The sequence below is a fragment of the Octopus sinensis genome, linkage group LG28 (assembly GCF_006345805.1).
Source record: "Octopus sinensis linkage group LG28, ASM634580v1, whole genome shotgun sequence".
Classification (NCBI taxonomy): Eukaryota; Metazoa; Mollusca; class Cephalopoda; order Octopoda; family Octopodidae; genus Octopus; species Octopus sinensis.
The window spans coordinates 12,427,710-12,447,364 of NC_043024.1; the positions used below are offsets into that span (position 1 = coordinate 12,427,710).

Sequence of the window (19,655 nt, forward strand, 5' to 3'; positions counted from 1 at the left end):
CCAAATTGTTAGAAAGGATCACAAAAGTACAGCTCCCCAACTTACTGCAGAGCTTAATGACCACCTCGAGAACCCAGTTTCCACAAAAACTGTTTGCTGGGAGCTGAACAAAGTTGGATTTCACAGGAGGGCTGCAATCAGAAAACCACTCCTTTCAAAGACAAACATTGCAAAGCATTTAGAGTGGAGTAAAAACCTACAGAATTGGTCCCTAGAGCAGTGGAAGAATGTTATTTTCTTGGACTAGTCATCCTTTACCTTATTTATGACCATTGGGCGAGTATATGTGAGGAGACAGCCAAAAGAAGCATTTGACCCAGACTGTCTTCTTCCAACTGTTAAACATAGAGCAGGATCTGTGATGATCGGAGAGGGGGGGAGCTATATCTTGGAAATCTGCCGGCCCAAATGGTTTCCTTTCATGGCAGAATTAATAGTCGACTATTCAAGCATTTTATCTGATCAAATTCATCCTATGATTCCGGAACTGTTTCCAGAGGGAAACACAATCTTTCAGGATGATAATGCACCAATTCACGCAGTTAAAATTGTTACTGAATGGCATGAGGAATATTCTAGTGAAGTTGAACATCTTATCTGGTCACCACAGTCCCCTGATCTCAATATTATTGAACATTTATGGTGCATTTTAGAAAAACAAGTAAGGAGTCAATATCATCCACCATCATCACTACAAGAACTGGAAACTGTTTTAGCTGAAGAATGGACAAAAATTCCTTTGGAAACAATTCAAACTTTGTATCAGTCCATACCTTATAGGATTTAAACTGTAATTACTGCCAAAGGCGGTTGTATCCCATATTAAAATAAATTTGCTTGAAACTTTAAGGTGTTTCCATTATTTTGTCCAACCCCTGTACACACACACACACACACACACACACACACACACATATATATACACACACAGACATATATGTATCATCATTGTTTATATATTCATGTGTGTGTGTAGATATATATATATATCTACACACACACACGCACATATACATATGCTTGTCCTTATACATATTTGCCTGTAATGAAGCAGAGAGAGAGACATTCATACAAACACCTACACAGGTGTTTTCTTTTGTTGTTCTATTAGAGACAAATTTTCCAATAAAGTCGATTTTAATAGCCTTCAGTTTTACTTTGGTGAAAATAAATTTACTCACGTCTACATTTGATGGTTTTTATGTTTTAGACTTCTTCCAATGAATTCCCATCACAACAACATTGTTTGTAAGCAGAAAAACAAGTTTAGTCGTTCGCAATGTTCAAAATGGTTGTGTGGTGAGACGTTTGGTCCCCAACCAGATAGTTCTGGGTTCAGTCCCACTGTGTAGCACCTTGGGCGAGTATCTTCTACTATAACTTTGGGCCGACCAAAACCTTGTGAGTGGATTTGGTAGATGGAAACTGAAATAAGCCCGGCATATACATACATACACACACACATATATATAGGCGTAGGAGTGGCTGTGTGGTAAGTAGCTTGCTTAACAACCACATGGTTCTGGGTTCAGTCCCACTGCATGGCACCTTGGGCAAGTGTCTTCTGCTATAGCCTCGGGCCGACCAAAGCCTTGTGAGTGGATTTGGTAGACGGAAACTGAAAGAAGCCCGTCATATATATGTATATATATATATGTGTTTGTGTGTCTGTGTTTGTCCCCCCAACATCGCTTGACAACAGATGCTGGTGTGTTTATGTCCCCGTAACTTAGCGGTTCGACAAAAGAGACCGATAGAATAAGTACTAGGCTTACAAAGAATAAGTCCTGGGGTCGATTTGCTCGATTAAAGGCGATGCTCCAGCATGGCCACAGTCAAATGACTGAAACAAGTAAAAGAGTAAAGAGTATATACGTGTGTGTGTGTGTCTTTGAATTAATGTTTGAGTTCCCCACCCCACCACTTGACAACTGGTGTTGGTGTGTTTACATTCTTGTAACTTAGCAGTTTGGAAAAAGAGACCAATAGAATAAGTACCAGGCTTACAAAGAAAAAAAGAAAAAGGAAAGAAAAACAAAACATAAGTATTGGGGTTGATTTGTTTGACTAAAAATTCTTGAAAGTGGTGCTCCAGTATGGCCACAGACTAATGACTGAAACTAGTAAAAGATAAAACAATTTCAGGTCCAACTGCACACAGTGGACATCTGGTAAACAGAAACTATGCAGAAGCCTGCCGTGTGCGTTTGTGTAGAAAGAATCCCCTTGTACAGAGAGTATCGTTATTTCTATGTCTGCCATGAAAAACATGTCTAACCATTGAAAGTCCAGGGAATAAAAGTACCATAACCTCTGCTAAATGTAATGCCTAATTTTAGAATGACATTGTAGGGTAGGTGCAAGAGGCTGGATATGGTCAGTTTAAATGCTAAAGGGTTAATTGAAAACAAGTGAGGTTTGGTGATTGGAAGAAAATCTGATGGTAAAAAAATCAACATCCATATATCGAGTGTAACTGCTATAAACATGGAAAAAGCCAGCGTAAAATAATTACAATGATGATGATGATGTGTGTGTGTGTGTGTGTGTGTGTGTGCATATTTGTTTATCCACAGTGTCTAACAGTTGTAGAAAGGTTACAAAACCAGGAGGTTACAAAATCATTGATTTCTCAACATAGGATTTGACCGAGAGGTGTTGAAAGCTTTGTATAATTGTCAGATGCTGTGTGTGTAAGCTGTAAGTAAACTTCTAACTAGACTTCCAAATGCACCCATAACCTCAATTATACACCCAGTGTGAATGTCCCCTGAGTCTCAGTTTGCAAGGTAATATATACGATTTACACAAACAGCACTGATTGGTAGAGGTATCAGAGCGTGTTTTGTGATATTCGTTGCTCAGCTCAAAAATGTGCTTCAGACATGCTTATCTATTCAACAGAGACATTTCCATCCCGTTATGCTGTAGACCTGTGTAATAATAATAATGACGATGATGATGATGCCATGATGATAGTGGTGGTCACTCCCATCAATTCTGACGCATGAGTGTTTGAAGGAAAGGATTTAAAAAAAAAGATTAAAAATAGAAAAAAAACAAAAAAACAGTATCTGTTTGTGATGAATGCCTGAATGTAATTTGAGTCCAGGAATGGATTTTGCTATGAAGTCACAATGAGGACAATGAGGATTTTGATTTAGCCTGGGAATCAGACAAAAGTGTTGGTTAGCTCCAGGATAAAATTCTTTTATTGTTCTGTCTCTTCAACTCAAATTGCTTTGATGCATCAAGACACATTTTGCACCATTCAGATTGAGCTTGGCAATAACTTTACCAAAATGTTAAATCAAGCTGGAAGGGGTCTTTGTGATTGTTTCAACTTATCCTTACACCTTAGCAGCAGTCTTCCTTTACTGCAAAATTCCTCTACTTGTTGGAAATGCAAAATCATTTTTGTGCATTTGAACAACATGTCCTGCCTTTCAGCACAGGATTGTTAGCAGTATGCTTTCAGTACGGGAATTGTCAAATTTTTCTGAAATGTTTCGCCACCTGATAATGTATCCTGTCGCAAGAGACCTGATCCTGTAACCCAATCCATGTACAGATATTAAACATGACCACAACCTCAAACAAACAACTTGTGTTCTTCGCAAGTGCCACCTGATACAGAACAACAACAAAGCGATATACTCGCATCGTGTGCGTAAATAATGATGACATCATCAACTCTTTTGAAACAGCAAATTTCATACAACTTTCTTCACTCCCATCTCTGCCTCTATCTCTCTCTTTCTACTGCCATTCTATATTATGCCACTCACCACTCCTATAATTCCACCCAGTAAAGTCAGACTTCTGGAATTCTCTTTTCTGCCCACAGATTCTCAGCAGCCCATAAACATGCACATGTCAACAGCGTCATGCAAAGACAGTGATGTCAGCACCAATCACAGATGAACTCTGACCTCAGCAGGTCATGGAAACAGCTGCTTCATTGCTTACTAAACACACTGAAAGAAATCTAAAACAATTCAAGTACAGATGAGTAGTGGCGGTGGTGGGGGATGGGGTGGATGAGTGTGGCCAGGTCATGTCATGGCCTAAAGAGATGGGGGTGGGGTATAAGTATAAGCAAGAGGCTTTTGTTTCTTCTGCCTGTGTGTTGTGATACTAACCTGTGGGCAGGAGATATAAAGCTTGCACCAGGCCTGCCTTCATGCACCACCCTCAAGTGACCCATCCTATCACACAGATGCAACAACTCTCTCTCTCTCTCTCTCATGCGACCACTTCTAAGGGTACATGCTACCCGTTTAATAACCAAAGTGCTTTTTTGATTTTAAAAATATTATGTGTCATTTGGCCCGATTGGAGATTGTCTGTTTTTGTTTAGCCTTTGTTAAGTCCTGATCCAGCAGATTTGTAATCAAAGGTGTTGCAGCCATGACCATCTCCTCTTTTTATTCAGTCACAGTGTATATAACAGCACATTATTCAATGTCAGTGTTGTGGTCAGTGTGGTCAGTGTTGTAGTCAGTCAGCATTCAACAGACATAGGTATGGGCATAGCCATGCAGTTAGAAGCTGGCTTCCCAGCCACAGGATTCAGGTTGGAGTGTCACTACAGGATCCGATGTCTATCTTCTACGATAGACTTGGGCTGACCAAAGCCTTCTGAGTGTATTTAGTCTACAGAAATTGAAAGGTGCTGTCATTTATTTATATATATATATATATATATCACCGTGATCACCATGACCAACCAGGCTATCAGATGTTGCTACACATCGCTAGTCACAATGTGCTTTGCATTGTTTTAGCCTCCAAGTGATGCCATGCCACTGGCTAAGCGAGCAGGCCAACAGAAGAAAGAGTGAGAGAAAGTTGTGGTGAAAGAGTACAGCAGGGATCGCCACCACCCCCTGCCCGAGCCTCGTGGAGCTTTAGGCGTTTTCGCTCAACACTCACAACGCCTGGTCTGGGAATCGAAACCGCGATCCTACAACCACGAGTCCGCTGCCCTAGCCACTGGGCCTCCACCTATATATATATATGATAAAGGAGCATTGGTTACAGAACAAACATTAAATTGGGGTCAACGACTTTACATACAACACCACCCCACAAACATTTAATCATATATAAAAATAACCATGGTTCCCAAACACATAAAAAAATAATACATATACATAAAATCACAGAATGTAAAAATATATATGTATTCTAATAACCAAGAAAAAAGCAACAAGAATGGATTGTTAGATTAGTACAATTGTTTCATACTATAAACATTTTATTTCAAGCTGCAAATTTTACAGCAAATATAATGTCGAGTATTCATCAGCTAAATCACATATAGGTTTTCCAAATATCTTAGATAGTGTAAATATCCTTATGAAGTTATAGTAGTGAGCAATGATGTGGCTGTGATCGTTTTTGGTTAGGCATAATCTATAAGAGCAACCTTATCATTTCGGGTCCCCTGTTTCGATTGGAGCCACCAGCTGTATGAAAATTTCCTGACTCCCCACCCCTTGTCAGAAAACAGCTTCAGGAGTTGTGAAGAACGAATTTGTACGTAGTCTGTTTCTGAAAGTTATTCCATTGGACCTCTGTCTAATTCATTAAAACATTGATTTAATTTATGAACATAGAAAGAAATTATACATAAATCCCTATTTTTGTAAGCAGTTGTATCCATAAAAAATTTATTTGCAGAGAGCAGAAATTGAAAGAAGATATATGAAATGGATGCATGTGTGTGTGTGTGTGTGTTTCTGGCTAATTTGGCAGGAGTTTTGCAGTCAGCATGAGGTGGTTTGTGTTTATCTCTCGAGTTGAACTGTTGTTAATTTGTCTGTAATAGCAAAGCCTGGACAGGTTGAAATATCTCAGTTTATTACTCCTTTGCCTGCAGTAAAACAAGCCAGGAGCCCTTCTCCAGTAAGTTGAAGAAGCAATAAGAATATTTTAATAAGTTTTAGCTTCAGTTTACATTTTATATGTTACCAGACAGTGTGTTTATAGTTAATTAAGTATACTAACACAGGTGCCTCCCTCCTAACTTCCAGAAAAATTGATATTTTTAAGTGAAATTTTCAACAAATACATTTCAGATGGTGTGGATTCTGATTATATCAGAATTTGTCGGGAAAAACATTTCCGTGGCTACGGAGAAAAGTTTCGGAAATTTTACACACACACACACACATGTGTAATATATATATATATAGTGTTTGGGGGGCTGTGTGAGACAGAAAATGTGGTGTGTACGTGATGGAGAAAGAGAGAGATAACTGAAATTTTTTTAATTCACTTTTTGTAGTGAGTCAATGTATGAGTGATTGATAGAGAAAAAGAGAGAGAGAGAGAGAGAGAGAGAGAGAGAGAGAGAGAGAGGTTATGTATGTGTGTGAACGGCTTCAGTGACACACACACACACACACAAACATATGTATGTACTCTTATTGCATACATGTTCATGTGCATGTGAGAGAGAGAGAGAGAGAGAGAGAGAGAGAGAGAGAGAGAGAAGGTATGTCTTTTGTTTTTGCTTGTTGTAAAACCATACATACAAACAACAAGCAAAAACAGAAAACATAGCTTCTCTCTCTCAATCTTAATCATATGCACACACACCATTGCTCTCTCTGTCTCTTCACACACACTGACAAAACTTCACATACACACCACACTTTCTGTCTCGCACACACACACACACACACACACACACACACACATCAATCTCTCTGCTTCATGCTGACTTCAAAAGATAGCCCCTCTTCTAATTTGTGTGAGAAACTGTAACTAAAAATTAAGATTGTTAACCCCACAAAGAGGTGAAAGAAGAGAGACAGCATAGCGAAAGTTTTGGCTGACTATTATCCTGTACTCCTGTGAAATGGTATAAGCCGGCTGTGTGAGCAACTGGTTGTTTTAATGGTGGAACAAACAGGAATTCCATTAGAAAAAGTTTTAATCAATTTTCTCGGTAAGTATAGGGGCTAGGAAAAAATACAAACTGCATTCCAATCAATGCACCCGTCTCCACACGTGTGCTATTTTTCACATGAATCCACCCAGCCGTTTGGCTGTGAACCTCAAGACAAGAAAGAATACAACGATTGCCCATGTCCAATTTTGGTGGCACGTAAAAAGCAACCCACTACACTCTCGGAGTGGTTGGTGTTAGGAAGGGCATCCAGCTGTAGAAATACTGCCAGATCAGACTGGAGACTGGCGCAGCCTCCTGGCTTCCTAGACCCCGGTCGAACCTTCCAACCCATGCTAGCAGGGAAAACAGACGTTAAACAATGATATATATATATATAGTTGGAATTTACAAAAAACAAAAGACGAAGACGGGTGTGTAAACATCAAAGAGGTGAATTAGTTTAATGCTTGGGAAGGTGAGAAAGTCTTTTATGTTTGGAGCTAACGATCTTCAACAGAAAGGAACACAAGAAAAACAGAGAGAATAAAAAAAAGAAAAGCTTTAATAGCTTGCGGTCAATCACACATACACACGTGTTTGTGTGTGTGTGTGTGTGTGTGTTTGTCTTTGTTCAGTGTTTCTCCCTCCAACATTGTTTGACAACCAGTGTGGTTGTGCTTATGTCTCTGTAACTTAGCAGTTTGGCAAAAGAAACTAATAGAATAGAATAGAATAAGCACCAAGCTCATACAGAAAATAAGTCCTGGGGTCTGATTCATTCAACTAAAAATTCTTCAAGGTGGTGCCCCAGCATGGCCACAGTTTAATGATTGAAACAAGTAAAAGATAAATATAGGATGACAATGTTCCACTCAGGACAATTTGGTATTTGACACTGTGTACCTAGGATTACATTTTCTAATGTATCTTTCCTTATTTTTATAAAAAGCAGTGAATTGGGAGAATAGTCAGAGTGGTGGAGATTCTGTTTCAAGGTTTTTGGTCCAAACCTCTGTATTTTAAGATCCATCAGGATGAAGTCAGATTTGCCCTTCATCCTTTTGAGATCAACAGAAGAAATACCAAACCAGGATGCTGCTGGATTTGTGGAACCCTTGGAACTTGTCCAAGCTCTTTACATTTGGATAATAATATCTGCAAGAACCCAGGTGCCAAGCCATGGAATTGGTCCTAATGAAGCAGCCTTTCCTTTGGCCAACATCAGGGGCCTGCATAAACAAGTGTAGATATATGGCCAGCCTTGACTGATAGAAACTTCTCTATAGCATTTAGAGGTAATTGGCTGCAATTTTTAGCATGTTGAGTGATCAAACAGAGTAGGGGTTTCTAAAAGAGCTAGTAATGCCTCCTTGTGGATCTGTGAACCGACAAGGGAACAACAAATATCAATAGGGTACTTTGGTGATGAAGGGCACAAATTGTTTAGGGGAGTCATGGTTTTCTTTAGAAATAAATTATTTAAATCCGATGCAATAATTATTTTTTAAACAGTTTCAAAAAAATAAAGAAATAAAAATCTTTTGTTGGAATTAAAATATGAGTTGGGCATTGAATACAAATATGTCTGCTTGGGTGCAACAAAATTGTGGTAAGAACTTTCCTTCCCAACCAAATGGTTTCAGGTTCAGTCTCCCTGTGTGGATCCTTGGGCAAAGCATTTTCTACTATAGCCTCAGGTTAACCAAAGTCTTGTGAATGAATTCAGTAAATGGAAACTGAAAAAAGCCTATCACACGTGTGTGTGTGTGCATGTATGTGTGTGTGTGTGTGTGTGTGCGTGTGTGTATGTGCATGTGTGTGTCTGTGTGTAGGACACTCCTCCACTTCTTGACAACTGGTGCTGATTAGTTTCTGTCCTCATAACTTAGCAGTGCAGCAAAAGAGACTGACAGAATGAGTAGGAAACTTTAAAACAAAAATAAATAAATGCTGGGGTTGACTTGCTTAATTCAAGCCCCAGCATGGCTGCAATCCAATGACTGCTGCAATGTAGAAGATAAGTTGGCGCACTTTCTTTATTAATTTCTTTAAACATTTAAGACAGGAGGGGGGGATGCACACAAATGTCTAAAAAGGAGCCCATAGTAATATAGAAGAAGAATCATTGAACACAGCTTTTGTTGGGTTCAAACAGATTCCATTGTTTCTTTTGTCAGAGTGGTTTTTGCAAAATTAAAGGCGAGAGTAGGCGAATGGGTGATCGAGTGTGAAGTAAGAGAGTGCTGAAGTCGAAGACTGCTGACCCAGAGCTTCCCTTGTTGAGCCCAGTTCTTGCTTATTTCGAGCACAACATTATCCCACTTCTACTCATAAGTAACCGGAGAAGGTTATCACTAACATAGTTTTTCTAAAGCAACCCACCCTAATTCCTAACTATTACTGCACAGTCCATATAATACAATATTTACTACCACACCCTGAACTAATTTTTACTGTGAGAGAGAGAGAGAGAGAGAGAGAGAGAAAGAGAGAGAGGGAGAAAGAGAGATGGACAGTGGCAGCGTTGGCGTTTCAGAAATATGTATGTATGCATTGTGTGTGTGTGTATATATATATATATATATATATATATATATATATACACACATACACATATAGGGTGTCCCAGAAGTCGCACACCATTCTGATTTTCGTTAAAAATAATTAACGCAATTTATTTAATTGCATTTTTTTCTGCTTGTTTTATTACAGAGGTTGCTCAATTTGAGGATTTGTTATGATTAATTTTGATAAAGCATTTTTGAAATCAATAAAGGTGTATTCTTTTAAAAAACCAGGATGGTGACTTCTGGGACACAATATATCATCCTATATATATATCATCATCATCATCATCATCGTTTAACGTCCGTTCTCCATGCTAGCATGGGTTGGACAGTTCAACTGGGGTCTGGGAAGCCAGGAGGCTGCGCCAGGCCCAGTCTGTTCTGGCAGTGTTTCTACAGCTGGATGCCCTTCCTAACGCCAACCACTCCGTGAGTGTAGTGGGTGCTTTTTATGTGCCACCTGCACAGGTTCCAGATGAGGCTGGCAAACGGCCACGATCGGATGGTGCTTTTTACGTGCCACCGGCACTGGAGCCAGACAATATATATATAATATATATATATATATAATTTATATCTTTTATTGTTTATCTGTTTCAGCCATTAGACTGCAGCCATGCTGGAGCACTGCCATGAAGAAATTTATTCAAATGAATTGACATCAGTACTTTTATGTTTTAAGTCTGGTACTTACTCTATCAGTTTTTTGTTGAACTGCTAAGTTGTGGGGATGTAAACACACCAACACTGGCTGTCAAGCGGTGGTGGGGATGGGTGAGGGTGCAAACAAAGACACCCAGAGATATTCTTTAATCTTGTTTCTTGTTTCAGTCATTATGGGAATGTCCCTTGTAGTGTTGTGTCTGCTGAGCACATTCACCATTTGTGGCAATCGGGTATCAATCACCCGGGGTGGAGCATGTTGAGTGCATTCTAAATGATTAATATGGGAGACAGACTGTAATGGAAGCTTTATTTAGGACAACAAACACTTTGGCCCCCTATTGGGTTGGGACCGATATAAGGGAATCCATTACATCACCACCCTCCCACTCGGGAGCAGTGCAGAAGGAAGCTGAAACGGTCTTTGTCCTAAACAACATTTCTAGTACACTCAGTCTTCTGTATTAATCATTTAGAATGAATGAATGAATGAATCTATCTATCTTTCTATCTATCTATCTTTCTATCTCTCACCAAAATAAAAAAAAAACAAAGGTAAAAAAGAGACCCACTTACTGTAATGCATTTTCTTTTTGCATGACATTATTGTCCAAGGTTCCCGTCGTCTTTTCCATAGGCTTTTCTATCCACGGACAAACCTAATCTATTTTCCCTTTTTACATTGACATTTCTGTGATGCACAATCCCTATTGATCGGATCCACTTTTTTTTTCTCATGATCCCTTTTGATTGGAATTCACCACCCCCACCTTTTTCCCCCCTTCCCGAAAAGAAAAGCTCTACTTTGTATTTTGTCCTTTCTGTGTTCAGCCCTGCATGGCCAATAAAGAAATCTATCTGTCTGCCTGTCTAATCTATCTATCTATCTACCTACCTACCTACCTGCATACTCATGCCACAGCACACCAGACACCTGTCTGCATCCTGCCACTTGACTCCATAACTGCACTACAGGACACCACAGCATAATCAGACAACACTACATCATGCTACACCAAAACACAACACTACACAAGAACCCTGGTCCACAACACTGTACAAGACAAAATGCAGAAGCCTCTATCTAGTTAAACAATTGCTAGAAATAGGAACCAAACGCCCATTGCATTAGAATCTACTGTGTTAAACAAAAGACACATTAGATAATGTAGTCCTAGATCTATAAGTAAGACTGGATACTAGGTCATCTTTGATCATGGGCCTATTCCAACAGGGTTGACCTGGAGCTAAACATCAACACTATGCACACACACACACACACACACACATGCCTATACATACAAAAATTTGAGAGCTCTGCTCTTGAATATCAACAGAAACACCATCTACATCTCGATGATAAAGATCTCATCAATATATAATTTATATTTGATTTCTGTAGGTTTCAGCCATGAACATTCAGTTGCTCATTGAATTAACAGGGAAGTGGCTGAGTATCTCTCAAGCAGATTCAATGTGACAGTGGGATAAAGCTTCACCTTTAAATGACAAGAATCCTCTACCACAATGGACTTTGGTTCAGTTTACAACAGACCGGTTTCACTCGCAAGCTGGCTTAGCCCATGTCTTACCCAAGTCTATTCCTGAGTCTATACCCAAGTCTTAACCAAGATGCCATTCATTGGAATCTGACCTGAGACCTCATCACTGTGAAACGAAGCTCTTAACTATTCAGCCATGCTGCAGTGATACATCAAGACATACATACACACACAAATACACACACTTGTGTGTGTGTATATATATATATCATGCATACATGCCACATACTTCCCTGTAAGTAGAACTCATGAACACACGTGCACACATTTGCAATAAGCAAACACAAGAAATTGATGAGTAAACAAAAGGTTAATTAGCTAAATTAATGTAAATAGTAATTACACCTAATTATGCATGCATTCAGCATATATAGTATACATTACTTAATTATAAAAACTATACATTCAGTCAAGAAAAGCATTCTGAGTTCACTTGTCACCAAACCTTCAAGTCTAAAGTTAAAGCTAAATTTACACATGTATATGATGTCTGAGACATACATAACCCCTAAAGAAACCTTAAAGAACAACTAACACCAAAACAGAATCTTTTCATCTCACTCCCCAGTTATTAAAAATCCAGTCAACAACATTAGCAGAAGAATCTCTAATCTCTTTCCTAAGAGAGGTCTTCAATAAAGCAACTCCATATTAGGAGTGTTCTGTAGCAAATAGTTCCAAAGACAAAATTAAACATATACAATATACACACCCAATTCTACCAATACTTAACTATAAAGATCAATATAGCTAAATATCTTTTTGGTGCTAGTAAATAAACACTTCCCTACAGATCACTATTATGGGAAAATTTTGAACAGAAGCTGCTTGAAGGTGCATTACTGTTCAACTACCAACAAGAAAAACATCATAACACACAAACCACCAAGACCAACAGAAACAAGATGCAGTATTTAAATATACTGAAGCATGCCCATTCAAACAATCTTGCAATGTCAAGGCATAAATATACAAAATTGAAATTACCTCCATTAACCCAAGAGATCAGTTGGTTGTAAATATTACATAGGAATGGTACAGGGCAAACTCAAACAGTGGTACACCAGCAACACTGCTTCCTTTAGGCATATTGATTGATACAACAAAAACCACAGCCTTGACTAATTAATTCTTGTAGCTGAAAGAGACCAAGATCAGCTATAAAAATAAAAGAAAACACAAGACCAAACATGGATGGCACAAGATGTCATTCATGCACAATGGAATGGAACATTATACCAAACAGCATTAAAAATTCAATAAAATATTCTAAATACAAGATCAAAGTTTTTCTGCAAGTGTTAAAACTTGAACAAGTTTCTGTAAAAATTTTGGAAGCTCATTTCAACATTGGATTAAAAAAAAAAATAGGCAGAACAACCAAGCTCATTGGTTTCAGCTGACATTTTCAAGCAGCCATGCTCTTTACTGATTCTTAGATCATAAAGGCTCACATCAGGCCTTAAACACCAGCCTGGACCAGCATCTTGACCAGTCCCCAAGGACAAATAATTGATTGTAAGACTATATCTCTTTCTTTATAAATGTCCTGAAAACTCCTTACAGCCTTGGTTTTGTTATCTGTTTTTGTCCAATATATATATATATATATATATATATATATATATATCGAGTTACATTTGTTTGTAAAGATGTACTTCTTGATTTCCAAGCGCTTTATAAAGCCTTCATATTTCAGGCGCAAAGGCCATCTTCAGAATGAAAAAAATAGCCTGGGAAATGTCCAATGGGTTAACAGAACCTACATAACTGGACATTTCCAAGACTGTTTACCTTTTGAAAATGGGACTTTGCACCTGAAATATAAAGGTTTTATAAAACATTCTGCATCGTCAGAAGCTTTTTATTTTCTCTGTTTTTACCATCGTCAGTTTTACAATCCTTTGAGTGAACTGCAACACCCTTATTTGATGTGTGTGTGTGTGTGTGTGTGAACGCATGTGATGAAGGGGTCAGGATGTTGCACTCCCGATTGCCAGGTCGTGGCTTTGATTCCCAGACCAGGAGGCGCACTGTGTTCGTGAGCAAAGCACTTCATTTTACATCGCCCCAGTCCCCCTTTTGATCAGGGAAGAGTGTTGGCTTGCTCACCTACCCAGTGGGGTGGCATCATTCTAAAACGATGCAAAGTTCATTACGACTAGCAATGTGTAACAACATCTAATGATCTACTCAGTCATGTGATATATATATATACGTATATATATATATATATATATATATATATATAGACACACACACACACACACACACACAGAGGGTGATTCAAAAGTTGCCATACATAAGAATAATTTACTTTTTTATAAGAAGTTTTTATTTAACTGATTCTTATAAAAAAATAAAATTTTCCAATATATGGTGACTTTTGAATCACCCTGTATACATACATACATACATACATACATACATACATATATATATATATATATATATATATATATATACATACACACACATACACATGCATACATATTCACACAAGGTGCCACACAATTGGATTTTTTTCAGCTGGTTGCCCATGCTGTCACCAAAACTCACATGTCTGACCCATGGGAGCATGGAAAAGTGGACATTAAATAGTGATGAAGATATTTGTATATATGTATGTGTGTGTGTGTGTATATATGACTTAAACCCCATCTGCTCATAGTAAGAAAGTCTGATATGTTCCCCTTCAGGAATATAAATGCAAAATGCTCCATGAGCATTTAATGATAAGCAAAAATATTAATTCAGCAATTATCTACATGATTAATATCGAACAGAATTAAACAGGATGTGTGAGTGTAAGCATGGAGAAATTTGTTTAGAGTTGCCATGACAAAATTCTGTTTCTGTCATCGAGAATCTTTACTGGTTTTGTCAGCACTTATCAGGTATACATAAATAAAGAAATGTATTAAAGTAAATAAGTAGATATCAATATGTACATATATAATATTTTCAAGGGAAAAAGATAAATACAAGAGACAAGACCTGAGGGGAGAGAGAGAGAGGGGAGGGGCAAGAAGAAGAAATGGAAGAGAAATAGTGAATGCCCTTAAAATGTCAATTATATTTACCGTGTCTTTAGAATACATGTAATATTCAAATGTGTTATGTGTTGCCTTGGCTGGTACCATCACTTTAAGTGGTATCAGAAGGATTTAGGGAGATCAGCAGTTCTCAATGACAGCTCTTGGGGCCCGCATGCATCCCTCAGCCATCCTTCCAGCAGCCCCCCCCCCCACTCACCACCAGTGGTCTTCTCTCTATAAGTTTGATAAATTTTTCCTTAATTGACATGTGTTTAACTTTGTTTGGTGCAGGTCCCTAAAAAAATCCAGGTTTTGGATCAGGCCTGGACATTAAAAAAGTTGAGAACCAGTGTCAGAGATCTTTGGATTTCAGCCCTTTTTTCAATCCACAACACACAGAATATGACACTGAAATGTGTAGGAGCTTGAACATGTATTTGGAGGGATAAAGAGAAGAAGAGGAGAGACGAGAGAGAGAAAGTCATTGAAGAGGTCACAGAATGTTTGATGAAAGAATCTATCACATATAAACTAACAAAGCTAAAGTGAAGCTCAAATAAATGGTGTTTAATCAGCAAAAGATGACCATCCCCAAATATAACAACATCTTTTCTTTTTTTCTGGTCCCAACTCACGATTTTACATCAGGAATCTTGCAAAATAAACAGACACAGAAAAAAAAGTAGAATTATAATTGATTTAAACAGAGAGACATTCACACTTTCAAGTTTTAGCAATTAAGGCTGCATTAAAAGAATATCATATTCAATATATGGATAAAGGGAATTGAATTTAATGTGAAAATGCAATTTGAAATATTAAACTCAACATAATTTTTACATCCACCATTCCTGAGTTTGTATATACCAGACAAGACTTATTACGGAAGCATTATTTGCTAGATGCCCTCCCTAAAATCTTATTTTCAAGTGACATTATTTATTTTACTAGTCAAACCACTTAGCTGCAGGACAGGAACAAACACAGTTGCTCCCTAAGTGGTGACACCACAAAGACGAAATCAAAGAGAAAAATTACATTGGTTTAGTGAAGGTAATTTTAACAGACATTATGCAAACGACCAATCTTCTTTCTGACAAACTGCCAAAAATAAAGACCTGAAGGTTAACAGCGGCTACAGACATTTAAATGGAGAATCATGGAAAAATCTATGGCATATGTAAATGGATGAAAGTGATGCAAGCTATGCAGAGCTGAAGGATTGCACATTCCTTTCAGATGCAAGGATTCCATCACACTACTAAATTCCAGATCTAAAATTTTCAGCAAATGCAAGCACATAGACAAATTTCTTTTGTTCAACTTGAGGTCATCCTCTATGGATTAAGCAGCTGTCTTGCAGACTTTGACACCCTTACTGCTGGATTATTTGACACCAGCTAGATTAAGGATTTGTCCATAGAAATTATGATCTCTATAGACAAAGGGGACCTGGTTTTCTTGCTTTTCTTTCTCTATTTTTATTCACTCTTTGTTGTTCTATTTTTTGCACCAGTCTTCTTGTTTTGTCTTGTGCTTTCTCCTGGACCAGAAACCCTGGTTTTCAAATAAGACTAACCATGAGCACAGAGCCTGAAAAATTGCTTGAACACACAAGGTGCATTATATTAATCTGCTGAATTATCCTGTCTCCATGGCATGTAACTATTAGCAGCTCTTATTTAAACACTGTATACATGAAATGATATTTATCTCTCACTGAATGAAGTACTTTTATCTTGATCCTACTTATAATGGGGCAATAAACTATATATATATATATATATATACCCACTCATACAAGCACATATATATATACACATATGCACGTACATGTTTGTGCATGCATATATATGTTATATCTGCATGTATATGCACACACACGCACACAAACACACACACACACACACACTCTCTGTCTCACAATGTAAAGGTAAAATTGTTGATTAGAATCGAAGTCATGAACAACAAACATTGAGATATTTGATCAATGAACCAACAATGACAGGTGATGAAAAACGGGGGTTGGCCAAAAGTCAGCTGACAGGGAATCAAAACCATTCGATTCCAATATTTACTTAGTTTTAACAACTGAATAAATTTAATAAAAGCATCCAAATATGAAACATCATGAAAATTCTTCAAACTGAAGTCCTTCTTGAGTGACACATTTTCCCATTCGAGTGAATATAGAATTACAGATAGTATTTAAGGAATTTTGATTTACTGTCGGGTGACTTTTGGCCAACCCTGTATATTGATTGTGTGTGTGTGTGTGTGTGTCAGTTGAGGGCAGCATGGTTAATAAATTTGCTTTATACTCTTGAGATCCTGGGCTCAGTTACAATATGTGGCTACATGCATAAGATCTGGTCATCAAATCTAAGTAGAGACTTCAAACATGAAATCTTCAAAGTCACAGTCAAACCAATTCTACAATATGGCTCAGAAACCTGGACGTTATCAAAGAAGCTTGAGAGGCGGTTGGATGGAACCTACACTCGCCTCCTTATGAGAGCTCAAAATCTCTCGTGGAAGCGCCATCCAACCAAAAAGCAAATATATGGGAAACTACCACCTGTGTCATCTCTTGTGAAAGGTAGGAGAGTCCAGTTTGCTGGACATTGTTGTAGAGCTGAAAACAAGGTAATTTCTACTCTTCTCCTCTGGAAGCCATCTGCTCGTGATACCAGAGGCCGCACACTCTCCTACCCTGATATAATCTCCAGGGATACAGGCATCTAGCAACAGGACCTCCGTAATGCCATGATGGACAGTGAAGTCTGGCGTAGCATGGTAAATTCCATTGTCTCGACCATGGTTGAACAATGATGATGATGATGATGTGGCTTCTTGGGCAATGGTCTTTTAGTTTGTCCTGTGCGTTGTGATTGAAATTTGATAAACAGAAACTTGGTGAAAGCCTGTCACATTGACTGGATCTGGAACTGAATGATCCAGCTATGTTGCACATTGTCTCAAGCTAATCTTACTTGAGGACTATGCTAAGTGTATAAGTCATTCCGATTGACTGGTATCCAATGACTCACTGATTCCCCTCAGCCTCTCGCCCATAGGCACACTGCTTCTTCTCTCTGCCTGTTCTATCACTACATTAATGGCCCCGACTCCTCAGAACTGGCTGAGTTACTACCACCTCCATTCAGGCATTCAAGTGCTGTGCTCACCCCTTCCATACCACACACACAGTCCTTTCTTCCCAAAACGTTGGCATTTTGGAATTCCCTCCATGTTAATGTCTTTTCTGCAGGTGCTGACTTACAAACGTTTGGGAGGAACCTTAATGGGGCATGCCCCTTCTTCAAACTCAGCAAGTAATAAAAAAAACAAAAACAACAACAAAAAGAAACTGGAATACTCAGCCAGTAGTTCAGCTGAAGAGACAAATGGTGGATGGTCATTGTTAAAAGAAAGAAACACCCATTTTCTTATTTCTTTACTACCCACAAGGGGCTAAACACCGAGATGACAAACAAGGACAGACAAACGGATTAAGTCGATTATATCGACCCCAGTGCATAACTGGTACTTATTTAATCGACCCTGAAAGGATGAAAGGCAAAGTCGACCTCGGTGGAATTTGAACTCAGAGAACGTAGCGGCAGATGAAATACCGCTAAGCATTTCGCTCGGCGAGCTACTATTTCTACCATTTTCTTGTGTATATAAATGTCATCATCATCGTTTAATGTACTTTGTTCAATGCCAGCATGGGTTCGAAGCCAGAGAATTGTGCCAAGTTCCAGAGTTTATTTGGCCTGATTTATACACCTGGACACCCGGACTAAATGACAATCGCTTCACAAAGGGTATTGAATGCTTCTTTTTCAGACAACAGCATTGGTGAGGTCATCGAGTACTCTCAAGACAAATTCTCTCAACTTGGAGGGGGCAGAGTGCTGAGTGATGTGAAACTAGGATAGAGGGGTAGGAGCAAGGGTCTTGCTGAAGGGGTGAATATATAGCTTCCCCATCTAGAGAGAGATGAAATCAAGGTACAAGGGGAATGTGTAAGGAAGGGAGAATAGAGATAGAGGAACAGAAAAAGAGGGTGGGTGAATATGAAGGGGGATGGGGGTTGATGTGGATGCATTAAATATCAATTTGGGGGAGGGGAAGTGATGGAAATATGAGTGAGTCAAGGAGGAGGAAGAAGAAGAGATACAATATGAAGTGTAGTGGGTGGATGGGTACAATACCTGGGTGGGTTGCAGTTAGGAGAGAGATGAAGAGATAAGTGTTAGAAGATGAGTCGCGCGTGTGTGTGTGTGTGGGGGGGGGGTCTTGACAGCCATCATAGTTTCCTCTCTTGCACATCCAATGTCTCTTACACTCAATTTCTTCTCTCCACACATTTGTAAAGATTTTTTTACTTGTTTTAGTCATTAGATTGTGGCCATGCTGGGGCACTACATTGAAGAGTAGTTTTCAGTCAAATGAATCAACCTCAGTACTTTATTCTTTTAAAGCCTGGTACTTATTCTGTCAGTCTCTTTTGCGAAACTGCTAAGTCACAGAGATGTAAACAAACCAACAGCAGTTGTTGAACGTTGGTGGGGGATAAACACAGACACATGCAATGGGCTTCTTTCAGTTGCCATCAACGAAATCCATTCACAAGGCTTTGGTTGGCCCAAGGCTATAGTGGAAGACACTTGCCCAATATGCCATGCAGTGGGACTGAACCTGGAACCAGGCAGTTGGGAAGCAAGATTCTTACCACACAGCCATGCATACACCTCTTCAATTTTCTTAGATTTTCAAATGTTTTTTATATGCATATATTTTTTATTTCACTTGATATTTTTGAGTGTATATTCACTTAATGTGGAGGCGCGTGGCTTAGTGGTTAGGGTGTCAGCATCATGATCGTAAGATTGTGGTTTCAATTCCTGGACCAGTG

At 38.6% G+C, this 19,655-nt stretch overlaps 1 protein-coding gene across 4 annotated transcripts in view; it reads right to left on the reverse strand.

Moving 5' to 3' along the window:
* Positions 1-19,655, reverse strand: part of LOC115225788 (polypeptide N-acetylgalactosaminyltransferase 5-like) — a 130,496-nt gene that overhangs the window by 88,945 nt on the left and 21,896 nt on the right. For all 4 annotated transcript variants that reach the window (XM_036514462.1, XM_029796745.2, XM_029796746.2 and 1 more), the window contains exon 2: positions 12,681-12,831. The gene's annotated coding sequence lies outside the window, so the exon portion shown is untranslated. The remainder of the gene's footprint in view (positions 1-12,680; positions 12,832-19,655) is intronic.